This window comes from Mesocricetus auratus, unplaced genomic scaffold, assembly GCF_017639785.1.
Source record: "Mesocricetus auratus isolate SY011 unplaced genomic scaffold, BCM_Maur_2.0 Super-Scaffold_100019, whole genome shotgun sequence".
Lineage (NCBI taxonomy): Eukaryota > Metazoa > Chordata > Mammalia > Rodentia > Cricetidae > Mesocricetus > Mesocricetus auratus.
The window spans coordinates 30,518,938-30,535,942 of record NW_024429200.1 but is presented as its reverse complement, the minus strand read 5'-3'; the positions used below and the strand labels follow the sequence as shown (position 1 = coordinate 30,535,942).

Genomic DNA, 17,005 nt, shown 5'->3' with positions numbered 1-17,005 from the left:
AGAGAAATCGAAGGTATCTCCTTGTGACTGCCATGTTGGGACACTTAGAGGACCTTAGGAGAACATCAAAACAAAAATCTAATTTAGTTAAAAAGAGGCCTTACCAAAGTGGAGATAAAGAACTTTAAAGAGGTTTATTAGGCCTAAGAAACATTCTATTTTGACAGTTTTAAATGACTTCAGTCTGCAGGATTATTTTTAAGATTGTATATTAAGTGCTATCAGTAGATAATATCATTTACCAGGAGTGTACAAATGAAATTTCAGAAATATAGTGTTATCTTCTTAACTGAGTGCAGTTATTGTTTGGAGAACAGCTAAGGAAGACATCACAGTCAAGCAAGCCCTCACATAACCTATTGTTGGTGAATGTGATACATCAGGAATTGTACATATAAACTTCTGTGGTGTTCCACAGTGAAGACATAAATGATGACACAGGCTATGTATGGCATCTTTGGAGAACATAGTTGTAGAGTATACTGACTAGAATTATTTTAGCATAACATCTTTTGTTTTGTCATATAAATTTGTTTACTTATTTTTCCAATAATATAATAATTATAAAAATGTTCAGAATCTTTGCATGCACCCACACCATGAAAATATTTTATATCCATGACCTCATTTTATCTTAAAATCATCCTACTATTTTTCTTTGTTAATGTTAATATTTTGCAGATAATGAAATTGAGGCATAGAAAGTCAGTAACAGTCAGAGAAATACCGAATTAGTCAAGGGAAGTTATGGAATTAAAAATCTGTCTGTACATAAACCCAAGCACAAAACCACTGAAAAGACACACTAGGTAGTGCTGTAGAATGTTTCTAATTAACACAACTACTGCTCAAAATGAGGGCCAGACTTCCCTGTATTCAAACAGCTACTCATTTTAAAAATAGCAGTGCCCAATGCAGTGAGATTTTATGATTCAATAAGGCTTCAGGATAAAATGCGTGTTAATTTTGATGGTGCCTGAAGAACAAGAAATGTAATTTTGAATTGAATTGGACAGCCATGAACCCATGCACTACAACAGAAATCCTCTTCAATGAAAACAATTGAGAGTTTTTTCTGCCTGAGAATAGAAGTGAAATATTTGTGTTTGGTTGATGCCATACTACACAAAAAAGATTCCCATTACTTTTCCAATAGCAAGCTTGGAATTAGACATTTTTGAAATGCATAATAAGAATCATTGGAAGGTTAGCCTGGAAGATCAAACATTTATATATTTAGCTTCCCTATATTGCCTTGTGCTTATAAAAATTTTTAGATTAATAAAGGTAATTTCATAAGTCAGAAATTACTTGAAAGTCAGAGGATATAATTTATCTATGGTTCTCCTTAGGAGGAATGATCTTTTCCTCTGGTACTCTCTTTTGATTAAGATGCGCTCACTGGTGTAGAGAAGGACAGTGATATGACTACTACCTCTAAAACTCATATAGGAATGATAAGAATCACAGAAGGAATAAGCAGAAGGCGAGGTCTTTTCATTTTCAAACCTCTGAGCAGTTTGTCAATTGTTTTTTTTCCTATAAATATGTGGAATCCTATGTTGCTCCAAAGTTGTGACATGTAAAACAACGTTGGTATAGAACAGCAATGAAGAGCTACAGACCAAATAGCCCCATTCCCAGGGAGGCCAACACAAAAGTGCTTATCTCTCACCTATACATCCCAAATAACAGCAGGGCTGTGTAAATCTAGACTCATTAAGAGAATTCAATCAATGTAGAATTAGCAACTGCATCAAGTGATAACTAATGAATAAATAAGAGGCATTTAAACGGGAGGTGTAGAGTAAGACTGGGAAGAGCAGAGGTGGGGGAAACTGTGCTCCTGTTGTAGCATAAAAGAGAAGTAGTAAATAAATAAGTAAGTAAGTAAATAAATAAAAAGTGGGACTGCAAAATAGGGAAAAATGAAATGTTAATAGAATTGATGACCTTGGTGAAATTTTATTCCAAGTATCCAAAATGTGTAGAGATAGCTAGCCAGGCTGCAATAAAAATTCTTCTGCAATAAAGTCATCATTAATTTTTTGTTTCCTAACTGATGAAAAGTCTTGGCTTTTGATGGCAGTAAAACAATCCTCTTTGTATTTCTAATAATGCCCCACCAAGGATGACTGACACAATGAATTGCGTATTCTTACACAAGGAAAACGTAAGTGCAGACACACTTACACATGAAGAGCAAAAAGTTAAAGAAAAGCTTAAAGTCATAAAATAAATAAAATATATTAAGCAAGTAAAATACGACTTTCAGGGAGCTTCTATCCCCAAACATACCCTAGGTGTTGAAATGACTTCTTAAGTGTCCAATTCATACTTCATGTGTGTTGAATATGACTTATGAGTAGATAAACATGCAAATGTTTATATACACACTGAGTCATGAGTCTGTCAAAGTAGGATCTCATTTTTTTACAGGTAGGAACTTATATAGGGCTGAGGTAGGGGACGGGAATCATAGGATAGGTTAAGGTGACATGAGGGGTAAGGGCCAATAATATCCCACCATGCAGGCAGGTAGCTAGGCAGGGGCAATCTTACATTAGGTCTGGCTGAGTCACCCCCATGTGGAGGTTACAGGTTTGAGACAGGTCGCCAGGCTCAGGAGCTTACACTGGGCCTCGAAACTGAGCCTTTCTTATAGCCAACACCCTTTGGGGTGGAATGACCATTTCACAGGGGTGTCTAAGACCATTGGAAAACATGGATATTTACAATTCTAACAGTAACAAAGTTATATTTATGAAGTAGCAATGCATATAATTTCATAGTTTGGGGGTCACCATAACATGAGGAACTGCATTGAAGGGTCTCAGCATTAGGAAGGTTGAGAACCACTGTCTTAAGAGAAGATGTGTAGCCTCCTTGTTTTTGTTTCCAAGTGTAACTCCAACTACCTTCTAGGGGCATATAAGTACACTGCATGATATCAGGGCCTTGTTAGTGACAAAGTGAGTAGAGTAAAATAAGAACCAGGGCTTATCATCAGTTAGGAAGATACAAATTGGCAATTTGTTTTGTTTTTGTAGTTGTTGTTGTTTGCCTGTTTGTGAGAGAGGCGGGAGAAGGAGGGGGGAATGGCAGAGGGAGTTGGGTGGGTGGAGAGGTGATAAGGACCAGAAGGAGTTGGGGAAGGAGAAAAGTGTGAGTAGACTATATTGCATGAAAACATTTTCAACTAAAAGAAAAAAAAGAATTACTTTTTCCATTTCTGTGAAGAATACTTTTTTCCAAGGATGAATCTGAGTATTACTTTGAATAATACAGAATCTATTGGAACAAGATCAGTTCTCTTTAAATTTGTTTCAATTTCACTTCTCTCCTACTCCTACTTGGATGTTCTTTTTACTTTCTCTTACTTGAATCCTCAACTAGAACCTCCAATGTTATGAGGAAGGGAAACGAGAAGAATCTTACTGTGTATTGTTGACAAAGCTTTCAACTTTCTACTGGTGACTGTGGTGTTATCTGTGGGCTTGTCATACATATCTTTTGGGGTTGTATCTTCTTGCTATCTAATTTTTCTGTGAAAGTTTACCACAAAAAGATGTTAATTATTTTTGAATTTGTGTTCTGCGTCTACTGAAATGAGCATATAGTTTTGTCTTTCATTACCTTAATGGCATCTACAGGTCTGTAGTTTTGTCTTTCATTACCTTAATGGCATCTACAGGTCTGTAGTTTGAACCATTCTTGCATCTCTGAGATAAATCTTATTTGATTATGATGCATAATCTTTTTAGTATGCTTAGAAATTTGATTTGCTACTTCCTTTTGTATTATTTTTACTTCCACTTTCATCAAATATATTTTCCCATGGTTTCGAGCCTCATGAGATCAATTTGAATTATTTTCTCTTCTTCATTTTTTTAAGAAGTGTTTGAAAGCTTTGTATTTGTTTTAATGGATGCCAGGATTCAGTTTGCAGCCTCCACATCCTGGACTGCTCTCAGACAGGAGATAATTTACTGCTGACCCAATATCCTTCCACACCCGCTGTTCAATTCTTCTGTTTATGTATGCTGCCCTAATGATGGGTTTTATGTGTCCAGCATTTGTGAACTGCTCATGTCTTTTTTAAAGATTTTATTATTTTTATTTAAATTAGAAACAATCTTATTTTACATGCCAATCCTAGTTCCCTCTCCCTCCCACAATTCCTTGCCCTACACTGACCCCTCCCCCACTCTATCCCCTTTCTGCTCTCCAGGGAGGGTGAGGCCTTCAATGGGTGATCATCAAGGTCTGGGCCTAGTCCCCCCTCCGTGTGTCTAGGCTGAGAGAGTATGTTCTTTATTGTAATATCTAAAGGTCCTTTGTATGAATATTTTATTACTTGTTATGTCCTTTTCATTTCTGATTTTATTTCTTTCAGTATCCTTTGATTTAACATTTTATTAAAGTTGGTGTTAACAAACTTTTCTCTGTCTGGATTGAATTTACTTTGTTTCGATCTTCATTATTTTCTTCCCTCCCCTCACAATGAGCTAAGTTTTTAATACCCATTTTCATTTTGATTAAGAAAAACTTTTAATTTCTCTTTGAATTTCTTCTTTTCTATACTGGTTATTTGTGTGTCTTTTGTTTAGTTTCCCGTATTTCTGAATCTTACCAACATCCATCCTGTTGTTGATGTCTGTTTTCATGTTGTATGGGCAGAAAAATACTCAATATGATTGATTTTCTTTTTTTAATTTTAGACTCATTTTGTAGACTAACATCTGCTTGATGTTACAAGAAGGTGTATTCTGCTGCAGTTGGATGAAGGTTATCTTTATATGATGGGTTCGCTGGTATAAATTCTTGATATATTATCGTTTTCTTATATATCTTATATTTCCTGCATGGGCAATCTGATCATTTTAGAAATTGTGATACTGACCGAAGTCTCTACACCTATTGTATCATAGTCTATCACTCTCTTTATTGGGACTGATAATTTATGTTTGAATTTATGTGCTATAGTATTGGATATAGATGTCTGTATATCTACATCCAATTGTTACATCCTCTTGATAAATGGATTCTATCATTATGTAAGAGTTATCTTTGTTTTTTAATAGTTTTTAACTTAGTGTCTACTTCATCTATTATAAATATAGGCAGAATTGCTCCTTTTCAATTTTCATTTGCATGGAATACGTTTTCCAGCCTCTTCCACTCACTGCTTGTCTATGGATGCCTATAAAAGTTAATTGAGTATCTTAAAGGCAGTGCAGAGTTGGATTGTCTTTATTGAAATCCAGTCAACCACTCTAAGTCTTTCAATTGGATAATTTAATCAACTGATTTTCAAGGTAATTGCTAATAGGTAAGAACTTAGCACTGCCATTTTGTTAATGTTTCCTGGTTTCTTTGCAAATCCTTTGTTTCTTTATTCTACCCTGGATGTGTTTCATTGGGGTTAGATCATTTTATCCAGGGATGCTTCATTTCCTTTTGCTTGCTTCTTCAGCAGTGTTCTCAACCTTCCCAATACTGCAACCTGTTAATACAGTTCCTCATACTGTGGTGATCCCAACCACAAAGTTATTTCCATTGTCATTTTGCTACTGATATGAATCATAATATAAATATCTGTGTTTTACGATGGCCTTAGGTGACCCACGTGAAAAGGTCATTTGATCCTCAAAGAGTTGTCTACCGACAGGTTGAAAAAAATTGTTCTGTAAGATTTTTTGGTTTATGGTTATCCTAAAACTCGCCTAAAACACAGTACAATATGTTAAAAGTAATAACATTTTAACACATTAAAAGAAAGCAAACCCTCCAAATTTTTATGCTGTACCACCCTACGGGTCCTTTACTTCTCTACTTCTTGGTCCACCAACAGTTACACCACGCTGTTCCACTTCACTTACTCTACCATAGTTCTCTGTCTGACCCCAGGCTTCTGGTAGCAAGGGTAAGAAACCATAGACTGATGCCTAAGAATCTGTGAGACAAAATATATGCTTCCTTTGATTGTTTGTTTAGGTACTTTATTGCCATAGTAAGTGAAAAGTGTACCCATATTTAGAAAGATTACTCTGTTATTTCTTCATCTGATAAGGAAGGACATAGGTTGAACCCAGCATCCCTCCATGCTTAATGAAAGCTAATGCTCTGCCAGTGGACTGCATCCTTAGCCCTTAATATTGGTTCTTTAAATTAGCTCTGTATCCTGCACTTATTTTCCTTTTTGGAGTTCTACTGTTCAAATAATCTTTTGCCTATACACCTTATATCTTTAGAGTTTTATTTGACCATTTGGCTTTTACTTTTTCATCTCTATTATACATATTCAGTAAATTTTCTTTGATTACAATAATTCTTTCTTTTGTTTATTCATTTTTAATATTACTTCATATAAATTTAAATTCATTCATTTTTTATATTCCACATTTTAAAACAAATGTATAGCTTCGATCTCCTTTACATTCCTATAATTATTTTAAATCATTTCTGTTTATTATTGAAGGTCTGAGATTACTTGAAATAATTTTGAATTTATCTTGTGTGGTGTTTTTTGGTTTTATGAGTCAGGGTTTCTCTGTATTGTTTTGGAGGCTGTCAGTCCAGCTCGGCCTCAAACTCACAGAGATCCGCCTGTCTCTGCCTCCTGAGTGTTGGGATTAAAGGCATGCGCCACCATCGCCTGGCGAAATAATTTTGAATTTAAACATACTGTGTATCCCTGCTTTTTTGAGGTCCTCTTCAGCTTCTGAGATATTATTATGATTATTATTATTAATGTGTCATATTCCCTTTTATTTGTTTTTGTTTTGTTTGTTTTTCATTTGTTTTTAAATTTGTACTTATAAAAATATGAAAAATTATTCCAGTATTGTAGAATGTCTTTATTTAGAAAATCCTTCAGCATCCCATCCATCAAGAGATTTCAAAAAGACCATCTGATTTAAGTCACTGGTGAACCTGCTAGAATGCTCAAAGAGGCTGATCTTCCAGAGTCAGCAAGTGGATGAACATGGCATTTAGAAATTATCTTGGCAATGCCCCATCCTGCCTCCTCTTTGTGGACCTGATAATTGGGTTTATAGAGGGAGAATGAAGCTATAATCCTCCCAGGACAAAAGTATTGAAATAGAATGTCCGTTGTAATTTCATGTCCAGCACTTGCTTTTGCTTGGGTGGGGCTTGTGTTGCAGTAGTAGACAAATCTGATACTGACTTCCTTTCTTTCCTCCCTGGTTCTACCTGCTTAGGTGTTGAAAGTGATGTGGATATTATGACCTTGTCTTTGCAATTATTTTCAGTTCATATGTTCTGTTTACTATCTTCCTTTGCTTTCATAGCCCATGTGAAGATATATTCACCCATGAATAATTATTCAAACTGATGTTCTACTGGGGACTAGAGTTAGGCAACCCTCTTTTGATACCTTGTTGCAGTTTTTCTGGACCAGATACTAATCTTTTTAAATTAAAATTAGAAACAAGCTTGCTTCACATGTCAATCCCAGCTCCCTCACCCTGCCCTCACCCTCCTCTGCCCACCTGTCCCCCAACCTCCCACACAATCCCCACTCTGCTCCCCAGGGAGGGTGAGGCCCTCCATGGGGGATCTCCAAATTCTGTCTTATCATCGGGGCAGGGCCTAGACCCTATCCCATGTGTTCAGGCTGTGAGAGTATCCCTTGATGTGGAATGGGCTCCCATAATGAGATTGATGACTACCTTATAAGCCATCTTAGAGCCTTCATCCAGTGACTGATAGAAGCAGAGGCAGACACCCACAACTAAACACTGAACTGAACTCTTGGAACCCAGTTGCAGAAAGGGAGGAGTGATGAGCAAAGTGGTCAAGACTGGGCTGGTGAAACCCAGATGCTAATCTTAAATTGTTAAGGATTTAACAATTTTTCTTCCATGAACAGTGAGATTACTCTCCTGAAGGTGAGTAGTGATTCCCAGTGGTACAAACCTGTGGCAGTTCCAATTCTCTGATATTTGGGCTTTCTGCTGTTATTTCGGGATGAATTTCTTCAAGTCTTTGATTGTTTTGCTTTTTTTCTTAACTCTCCATTCCTTTCTCTCTCTCTAATTATAGATGACTTAAAAGGCAGTGTTTTTATTCTTTTTTTGTTTTGTTTTTTGTTTTTTGAGACAAGGTTTCTCTGTACTGTTTTGGAGCCTGTCCTGGAACTCACTCTGTAGACCAGGGTGACTTTGAACTCACAGAGATCCACCTGCCTCTGCCTCCCAAGTGCTGGAATTAAAAGTGTGTGCCACCATGCCTTTAAATAGCAGTGTTTTCATTCTTATAGAGTTTCTTCAGGGTAATTCACTTTACCAAATCCTCATTTCACTGTTGAAATTTGTTATGCTTTCCTACTAAAAGCTGTAACTGTAACTAATAGTTAAAGCAAAATGAGGCTGTTAGAATCTAAGCTGACCCATACTTATCAAATTGCACAGAGCTCAACTCCAAATGGTTCAAAGACTCAACATAAAATCAGATATGAACCTGATTGTCGAGAAAGTGGGGAATAGCCTTGAATTTACTGGTACAAGAGAAATTCTAAATTGAACACTGTTAGTACAGAAACTAAGATCAACAATCCATCATGAGACACCATTGAACTGAGAAACTTCTGCATGACTGTAGCGACTGGTTTTGTGTGTCAACTTGATACAAGCTAGAGTCATCAGAGTGGAAGGAACCTCAGTTGAGGAAATGCCTCCATGAGATCCAGTTGTAAGGCATTTTCTCAATTTGTGGTTAGTGGTAGAGGGTCCAGCACATAATGGGTGGTGCCATTCCTGGGCTGGTGGTGCTTGTTCTTTAAGAAAGTGGGGTTGGGGAAGCAAGACAGTAAGCAGCATCCCTCCATAGCCTCTGCATCAGCTCCTGCCTCCAGGATCCTGCCCTGTTTGAGTTCCTTTCTGATTTCCTTCAGCGGTGAATAGCATTGTGGAAGTATAAGCTGAATAAACCCTTTCCTCCCCAACTTGCTTTATTGTCATGGTGCTTCATCATCACTTCAATGGAAAGGCTATCTAAGACAATTGCAAATGACACTGTTATTTTGGAAAAAAAACTGAAGCCTAAAGAATGGGAAAAGATTTTACCAACTTCACATCTGATAGAGGGCCAGTTCCAAATTATAAGAAGAACTCAATAAACTAGATATCAAGAAAACAAATAATCCATTAAAAATTGTGATATAGCTCTCAACAGAGAATTCTTAATCAAGGAAACTCAAATAACTGAGAAGCACAAAGAAATGTTTAACATGATTAGCCATTAGTGAAATGCAAATCAAAAGTATTTTGAGATTTCTTCCTACACTTGCCAGAATTGCTAAGTTCAACAAAACAAATGGCTAGTCATGCTAGCAAAGATGCGGAATAAAAGGAACACTCACCCATTGCTCGTGGGAGTGCAAACTGGTACAGAAACTATGGAAATCAGTATGGTGGTTCTTCAAGAAGATGGGAATTGATCTACCTGAAGATCCAGATACACATCTCTTAGGCATATACCTAAAGGATGCTTAACCCTATCACTAAGGCACTTGCTCAACTATGTTCATTACTGCTCTGTTCATAATAGCCAGGAATTGGAAACTACTTAGATGTCCCTCAACAAATGAATGGATACAGAAAATGTGGCACTTTCACACAATGGAATATTACTCAGCTGTTAAAAAACAAAGGCATCATAGTATTTGAGGGTAAAGGGATGGAATTAGAAAAAATAATCATCCTGTGTTAGGTATCACCGACTCTGAAAGAAAAATATGGTATTTATTCATTTTTATGTAGATATTATTCATTAAGCCAATGATTACCAAGCAACAATCCATAAAACCACAGAGGATAGGCACTGAGTATGAACTAGATGGAACAGATTGACCTTGTTAGGAAAGGAAAAAAGAATAGATAGTTATGGAAGGATTTTGTGTGTGTGTGTGTGTGTGTGTGTGTGTGTGTGTGTGTGTAATTGAAGAGTAAATGTGAGGAGAGGGTAAGGAGGATTATGATGGGTATACGGGGAGAGATAAACAAAATTAAAGGGCATTTGTGGTGTGATATGGAAATATAATACAGTAGAAACACACACACACACACGAGAATGAAAGCTGTCTAAATTAAATTGGCAAATAATGGGGAAACAGAGTCCAAACTGACCATCTCTTGTCATTGAGATGGGGTAATACTAGTTGAGTTGTTGGTCAAAATGGTCCATGGGAATTCCCAAACAATCCAAGATGTTGCTGACACTATAGGTTGCTCTCTATAAAATGACAGCAAGGAAGGCCCTATTGCTGAAGACAACACGTGTAAAACTCACTGAAGATGAAGACGTGGCATTTGTGCCTACATAGAGCCTTCACCCCTACCTTTCAGCATTTTTTGTTTGTTTGTTTTGCACAGGAAAGTATTCTGCATGTTCTCAAAAGAGAAGCAGAAATACTAAGCCAGGCACAACTCTTTATCTACAATAGTATAACCTGAAAAATACACTAAGGCAATGATGTGACAAATTTTGTGGGAGTAGCCAACCAATAACTGTCTTGACTTAAGGCCCATTCCACAACATGGAACACATTTCCAACACTGCTAAGTGATCAAGAGTCTAAGACTATATAGCCCAGGAACCTAGGGTAGACCAAATAATACTGGTCTAATAAAAAAGAAAGAAAAATTATAGAAATAAAATGACTCCTAATGGCACTCAGCTATACCCATAAATCTGTGCCTTGTTTATCTTTCAGCAGAGGAGTTTCCTTCTTTGGTGGATGGCAACAAATATAGAGAACCACAGCCAGATATTATGCAGAGAGTGGGAGACCTTGGAACAATCAGCTTTCAATAGGAGGCATTTTCTTTTTTTTTACATGCAGTATCATGTGTAGATGTCTCTGTTCCTGTTTCTCCAAAGATTTTTGGCCTAGAAACTTTTCTGTGCATTCACCTCTTTAAGGGGTCTTGCTTTCTATTTCTTAAGATTAATAAACATAAAATGTCTTGCTTAGGTCACAAGCTGACAGCTTGATCGACCAGGAGTGTGACATATTCTGATTTACCTGAGATATTTCCATCGCTCTGAATCATCATCATGATCCCTAAGTACAATTTACTAAAATATTTCCCTTAATGTTCTCTCTGGTCAAAAGAACATTCTTGGCATTTGACTAAATGAGTTTCTACACTTTTCTAATCCCACATAATGGTAGCAATATTTCCATACACAGGTTTTATATAAAAATGCTACTATATGCTTATGTTGGTAATGCCTACATGAATATTTTTTATTTCTGTGTGGAGAAGGATAGTTATTATGTAAAATTCTAATGTGGAGAATCCTGCATTTGACTAACAATTTTACCATATTAAGCACCAAGTTTTCTTTAGCTACCAAAACGTTCAGTATTCCAAACCTTTTCTGATGAGTAAAAAGAAATTTGATTTTGGAGATACTCTTCCTTTTGTATGCCTTCTAGAAAGAAGGGAAACCCTGATACTTTCCCTCAGTTGCAGTGTGAGAAGCATTTTAGAGTCCTGAAATGAGTTAATGCAGAAGGTCGGATAATTACCTCCCATTAAGGGCTTTAAAAACAGAATGGCTATTTTTATATTCCTGGAGTTGTCTTAATGAAGCTCTTTCTTCAGTGGGTAGGTGATCCCATCATGGTGCCGAGGTCATTTGGGGTCTTGTTTTGAACGGTTTTAATGGCTGAGGTAAGTTTGGTTCAGGAAAACACTGCTGATCAGAAAAAAATGGACCTGACACTGGTTCTTTTCCTATAGTCATTATGCAAATATTAATTCTTTCATCATTTCTGAAACAATGTGTTCAAAAGTATGGTAAATAAAAATCTAGGCATCCTATGACCTCTTTAGGAAAAGAACCTTGAAAGATAAATCTGGAATGGTTGTGTATGATTGCTTCTCAAGTTTTCTGTAGCCAAACTGTTGTGATAGTTACAGAAACTGGTGTGAACATTATCTGTTTTGAAGACACAAAAGTGGGGATGGAATTAAGGAACAGCACTGTTTCATGGAGGTGATGTAGTTTCAATTCATACTGACATTGTCGACTAACCAATGTGGGTCACCATCAGTGTCCTATCTTCTTTTCCAACTATAAGGATTTCCCTTGTCCCAGTCTTCCTTCTACTGGCCTGTCTCTTGCTTCTCTTCTCATTACTTTTCATTGCCCCATCCTCTGTTCTTTTCCTTTGTGTTGTTAAAGTTGGGAGCTGTTAGACACACAAGGGTTTGGATCTCCCTCTATCACTCTCCATGAGATTGCCGTCATCAGAGTTTACATACTCATCTGAAAAGCCTGAAAGTCATTCTGTTTTCACAAAATGATATCTAAAAGCTATGAAAAGACAACAGGAAAATGATGAACACATACTCTATTCTGAATAAATACTAGACATTATTGTGCCAGGTTTAGATTTTGAATCAAGGATAACCCCCAATTTGAATACAATCATTTTAAGTTTAGTGAAGGAATGCAAATTTACTTTAGCAAAAGGAAAAAATGATAAAGAAAAGCTAAAGACATTTGGGAGGTACAGAAAAAAAAGGCAAAGCACAGTTGCAGCACTCACACATTAGGTGGTTCCAATGAAGATATTAATGGTTAAATAGAGCAAATACTGAGAATAACATTAAATTTGCAGATATGATTAGAGGATGATTAGAGGATGATGCCATCTTTAAATTAGAGGCTCCAATAGAGAAATAATATTTTAGATTGTACTCCCATTCATCAGTTAGTAGGTGACTACTTTCCCTTGGACTAGTTACCTATCTCTTTTGTGCTTCATGCTTTTATATAAAAAATTGGGAAAATAATTTTATCCTGTATAGTTCATGTTTATTTCCTTGCATGCATGGAAAGTAACTGAACCAAAGAATGAATGGGATCAACACAGTCTTTGCTTGGCAAAGACTAATTATTCAATCTGTATTAAGTGCTGTTATTATCATTAGTAGTCATAGAGTTGTGTGCAATTCATAGTGTCACATAGAAAGAATTGTATTCGGTAATCTTGTCGCAATTACTTTAGCATTCATATTAAACATCTAATACATACATGCAAATACAAAAGTGAATTATTTGGACCTAACATAAGATCAATAATAAGAGTATTTTTTAATTTTTAGAAATCTATAATAAAACTTGGGGACCACCTCCTATTATATTCACTAATATGATATAGTATTGGGTTTATATCTTATTTTAAAGAAAATTTTATAAGAAACATCACTGTTATGAAACCATGTACAGTGATTTTAAGTATATCTCTAATATATGTCTACAATATATAAATACAGCACATACACTCACACATGGACACACACACACACACACACACACACACACACACGCCATAGACTGAACCTTGCTATATTCTCAAAAGGCAGACCACAAGTGGAAAAACTGTGATCTGAAAGATTGTAATTCTAAAAGAAACAATTCTTGACTGTTCCCTGTATAATTTTCTTTATATTCATATAATAATAGTTAATGAATAACAGACCGTGAATTTGAAAGAGAGCAAGTCAGGGTATATGGCAGAGTTTGGAGGGAGGAAAGACAAAGGGAAATTCTGTAGTTATATTATGACCTCATGAATAAAAAATGAAACTTATTTGCAGCAAGTTTTACTTCTCAATGGACTTTGCTCTATTCAGATAATATTTGGTATTTATAAAAGAGATTTACCTTTTTAAAATCATTGTTGACAGAGACATATTTCTGTGTTCAGATGGAGACTTGCTAACAGTCAGAGGCAGAAAGGGAAACAGTCTTCTTATAAGGGAATGCAGGTTCCAGACAGTCACAGGACAGAGACAGAAATGGGAGATACTGATTAGTAGATGAAGCGGGAATACGTGAGCCTGGTGACAGAAGGCCTGGATGGTACCTGTGTTAACAAGCAGGCTCTTGTCAATTTGGGGTGAATCAAGCTGACAGCCAGCAGCATGCACCAAAGCATAACTCATGCTCTCTGGAGGCCTATCACAGAAGGGATGCAGCTAACAAGAATCCATATATCACTCAGATGAGGTATGTACACTCATCGGGAACAGTTGACCTAGAAACCGAGACAGGATTTCAAGGGCTGGGGCAGGGGGGATATTATAGTCTAGCCATTACTGGTAAAGGCAGCTACATACAGATGAAAAATTAACAGTTTCTAAGCCAATTTAATGACAGTGCAGTCTTGACTTTGTCCTATCCAGGATGACAGACTTTTCAGGACTGAGCATGCATGGTTATGTAATAAAATAGAACAAAGCAAAGTTAGGTTAAGTCTTCCTGGTCTTGTCTTTAGTGGAAAGGATAGGAACTCTGACATCGGAAAAATTTAGATTGAAATGCCAGATCTTCCAGACATTTCTTGTGATGTTCCATAACTAAATTATCTTTTTAACTTCTACTGTCTTAATCTCTAAAATGAGATAAAAAGCACCTGCCTAAAGTGCATAAGAAAATAGCATAAATCTGTGCCTCATAATTCTTCAGTAATTATTAGTTATATTAGTCTTTTCTTATTTAGAGACAAAAAGTGGAAGACAGTGGTCTAGATATATCTTATTCATCATAACTACTTCACATTCCTGGTGAAGTTTATGATTTGTTATTGCACCCAACAATCACCGATTGACATATCAAATGTGGTGGGAACTGTGCCAAGGACTGAGATTATAGAAATGGAGGAGGTGGCATTGTTTCCAAGTTCATCACTTCGGATTCAAAGGAAATACTACACAATTTAATGAGGACAAGATGCTTGGGAAGCATCTAGAACAGAGCAAGGGATGGCTACATCTGAGGTCCATTTAATGTATGAGTAACCTGGCTCAAAGAGGCTTAACGTAATGATATATTCCTTTTATGTCATGATGTGTATGAAGACAGGAAAGCCTTGGGTAAACAAAACTCACTTTTGAGATTTGTTATTCATCTTCCTTCCTATCTTTCTATCTCCTTCTCTCCTCCCTCCCTCCCTTCCTCCTCTCTGTCTCTTTCTCTTACAAGAAAGATAATTTAATATAGAGTTTCACACATGTTCATCAAATGATCCACCACACACCTATGTTCTTAGAACCCTTTAAGCATAATTTTTGAGAGTATTTGCTAATTTCCTAGTCTGGATTTGAATTTGCATTCTTCCTGCTTCAGTCTCCTAGGTATAAATTTCATGGCATTGTCACCAGACCCTGTTTATTAAAACATGTTAAGGGTTTCCAACAGTGAATTCAATTCCTTGTCAAAGATAAGCAGAGCTATCTAGTCTTTTCCAAGCATTACCTCCCAGCAATGGCTTTACATATGTTTACTTATCAAGCTTCCTTTATTGCTTGGCTATGTAAACAGAACTCTTGGATTAGGTTTTAGAATTGTGTGTATAATATTAAATATTTTCTAAACAATCTGACCATTGTCAGTGCTGATTAAGATGTGCTATTATTAAAATGTTTAATTTTGTTACATATAAACATTTCAAAGAAAGTGCTGCTTCTTCACCACACCATAGTTTGAACAGGTGACAGTGCCCGCTTGCTACATCTACCTGATTCTAAGCATCTATCTGTATGATGAAACAGTGTGTTAAACACAGCACTTACATTTTCCTTTTCAAAATATCAGAGGGAAACAGAATTTTGAAGCTGTGTGCAACCCAGATGACCCTGTGATCTAAAGCGAGCAGCAGGGAGCTGAAATCACCTGCCCAGTACATACTGAAGCTGAGAGCCCAAAATCAACCCTTTTCTATACATCTGCGACTTTTATTGTGGATAGGATAAAATTGTTAGGAAAGACCTTTTACAGGAAAACATCCTTCTCTTTATGCATTGTGGGAAGAAATATATTTAAATCTTATTTTGCCTAGCAAAATCTGTGCACAGGGAAATGCCTAGATATGTAAATATATTTTTGTTATATACATTTATGTTGCTAAAAATGAAGTGCTGGCTGGTGACTTATGATGTCAATGTGTACTTGATTTTCATATATTACTTTGTAGCCTTTTGGTAGTTCCTTGTGTTCTAAACAAATTATTTAATTGCTTAATGAAGAAAACTAATACTACACAGCTGATACTTGATGTTCTTAAATATTCTGGCTAGAAACTTGACTGAAACTTTCAGTTTTATACAGGAATTTTTCAGAATGTATTATTTATCAAGAATTATTAGCTTGTTTGTTTTGATTTTCATTTTTGTATTTCTGTAGTTTCTTTTTGAAGGTGAGAGAGTGACAGTGAGAATGAGAGAGACAGAGCTAGAGAGACAAGGAGACACACACAGAGGACATACAGTTGGATGGATAAGGAGGTAACTTTGTTGAGTTCAATGTAAGTAGAGTTTATTAAATTCTGAGTGGATGAGTATTGAGAAGTACATTGAAGACATGACAGGCATGAGATGAAGAATTTCTTAATAGGAACAGTAGTATCAGGTGAGTTATTTACTAAGACACTTAAAGGGAAAGTCAGAGACAGATGGCAAAAATAGTCATGAAATTCCCTGGATATCAAAGGAGAAATGAAGATGGTATAAAATCAGATGCTGTGTACTGGGGTATGTAATCTGACAAAACTCTGGGCCAGATGGAGCCCATTCCATAATAGTGAAGCAGAAGAGGAGATACACCTTTTTCTATATTCTATTTCTTGAGAAACAGTCCCATTAGTGAAAGAAAATTCTGACACATTTAATTTAGAGCAAGAAAAGTAAAAATTAAAATATCTATAAAAGAGACATTTTTTGTTCTTAAATTTTGAGGTGGAGTTTCATGTAGGTCAGTTTAGCATTAAATTCAATATGTATAGTCAAGGATGACCTTGAACTTCTGATCTTCTTGCATCTGCCTCACAAGTGGTGAGATTATAGGTGCTGGCCACCACGACTGACTTCAAGAAAGTTTTATCTTTTTTTTTTTTTGTTTAAGGCACATTGTTAAAACTATAAAACAATTAAGGTTAATTTGAAGTTTGTAAATGGAATTG

General features: G+C 36.2%; 1 protein-coding gene across 2 annotated transcripts in view; it reads left to right on the top strand.

Annotated features, from left to right (window-relative positions):
• The window catches only part of Nxph1 (neurexophilin 1), a 300,317-nt gene that overhangs the window by 216,470 nt on the left and 66,842 nt on the right, over nucleotides 1–17,005 (top strand). The gene's annotated exons all lie outside the window — the stretch shown is intronic.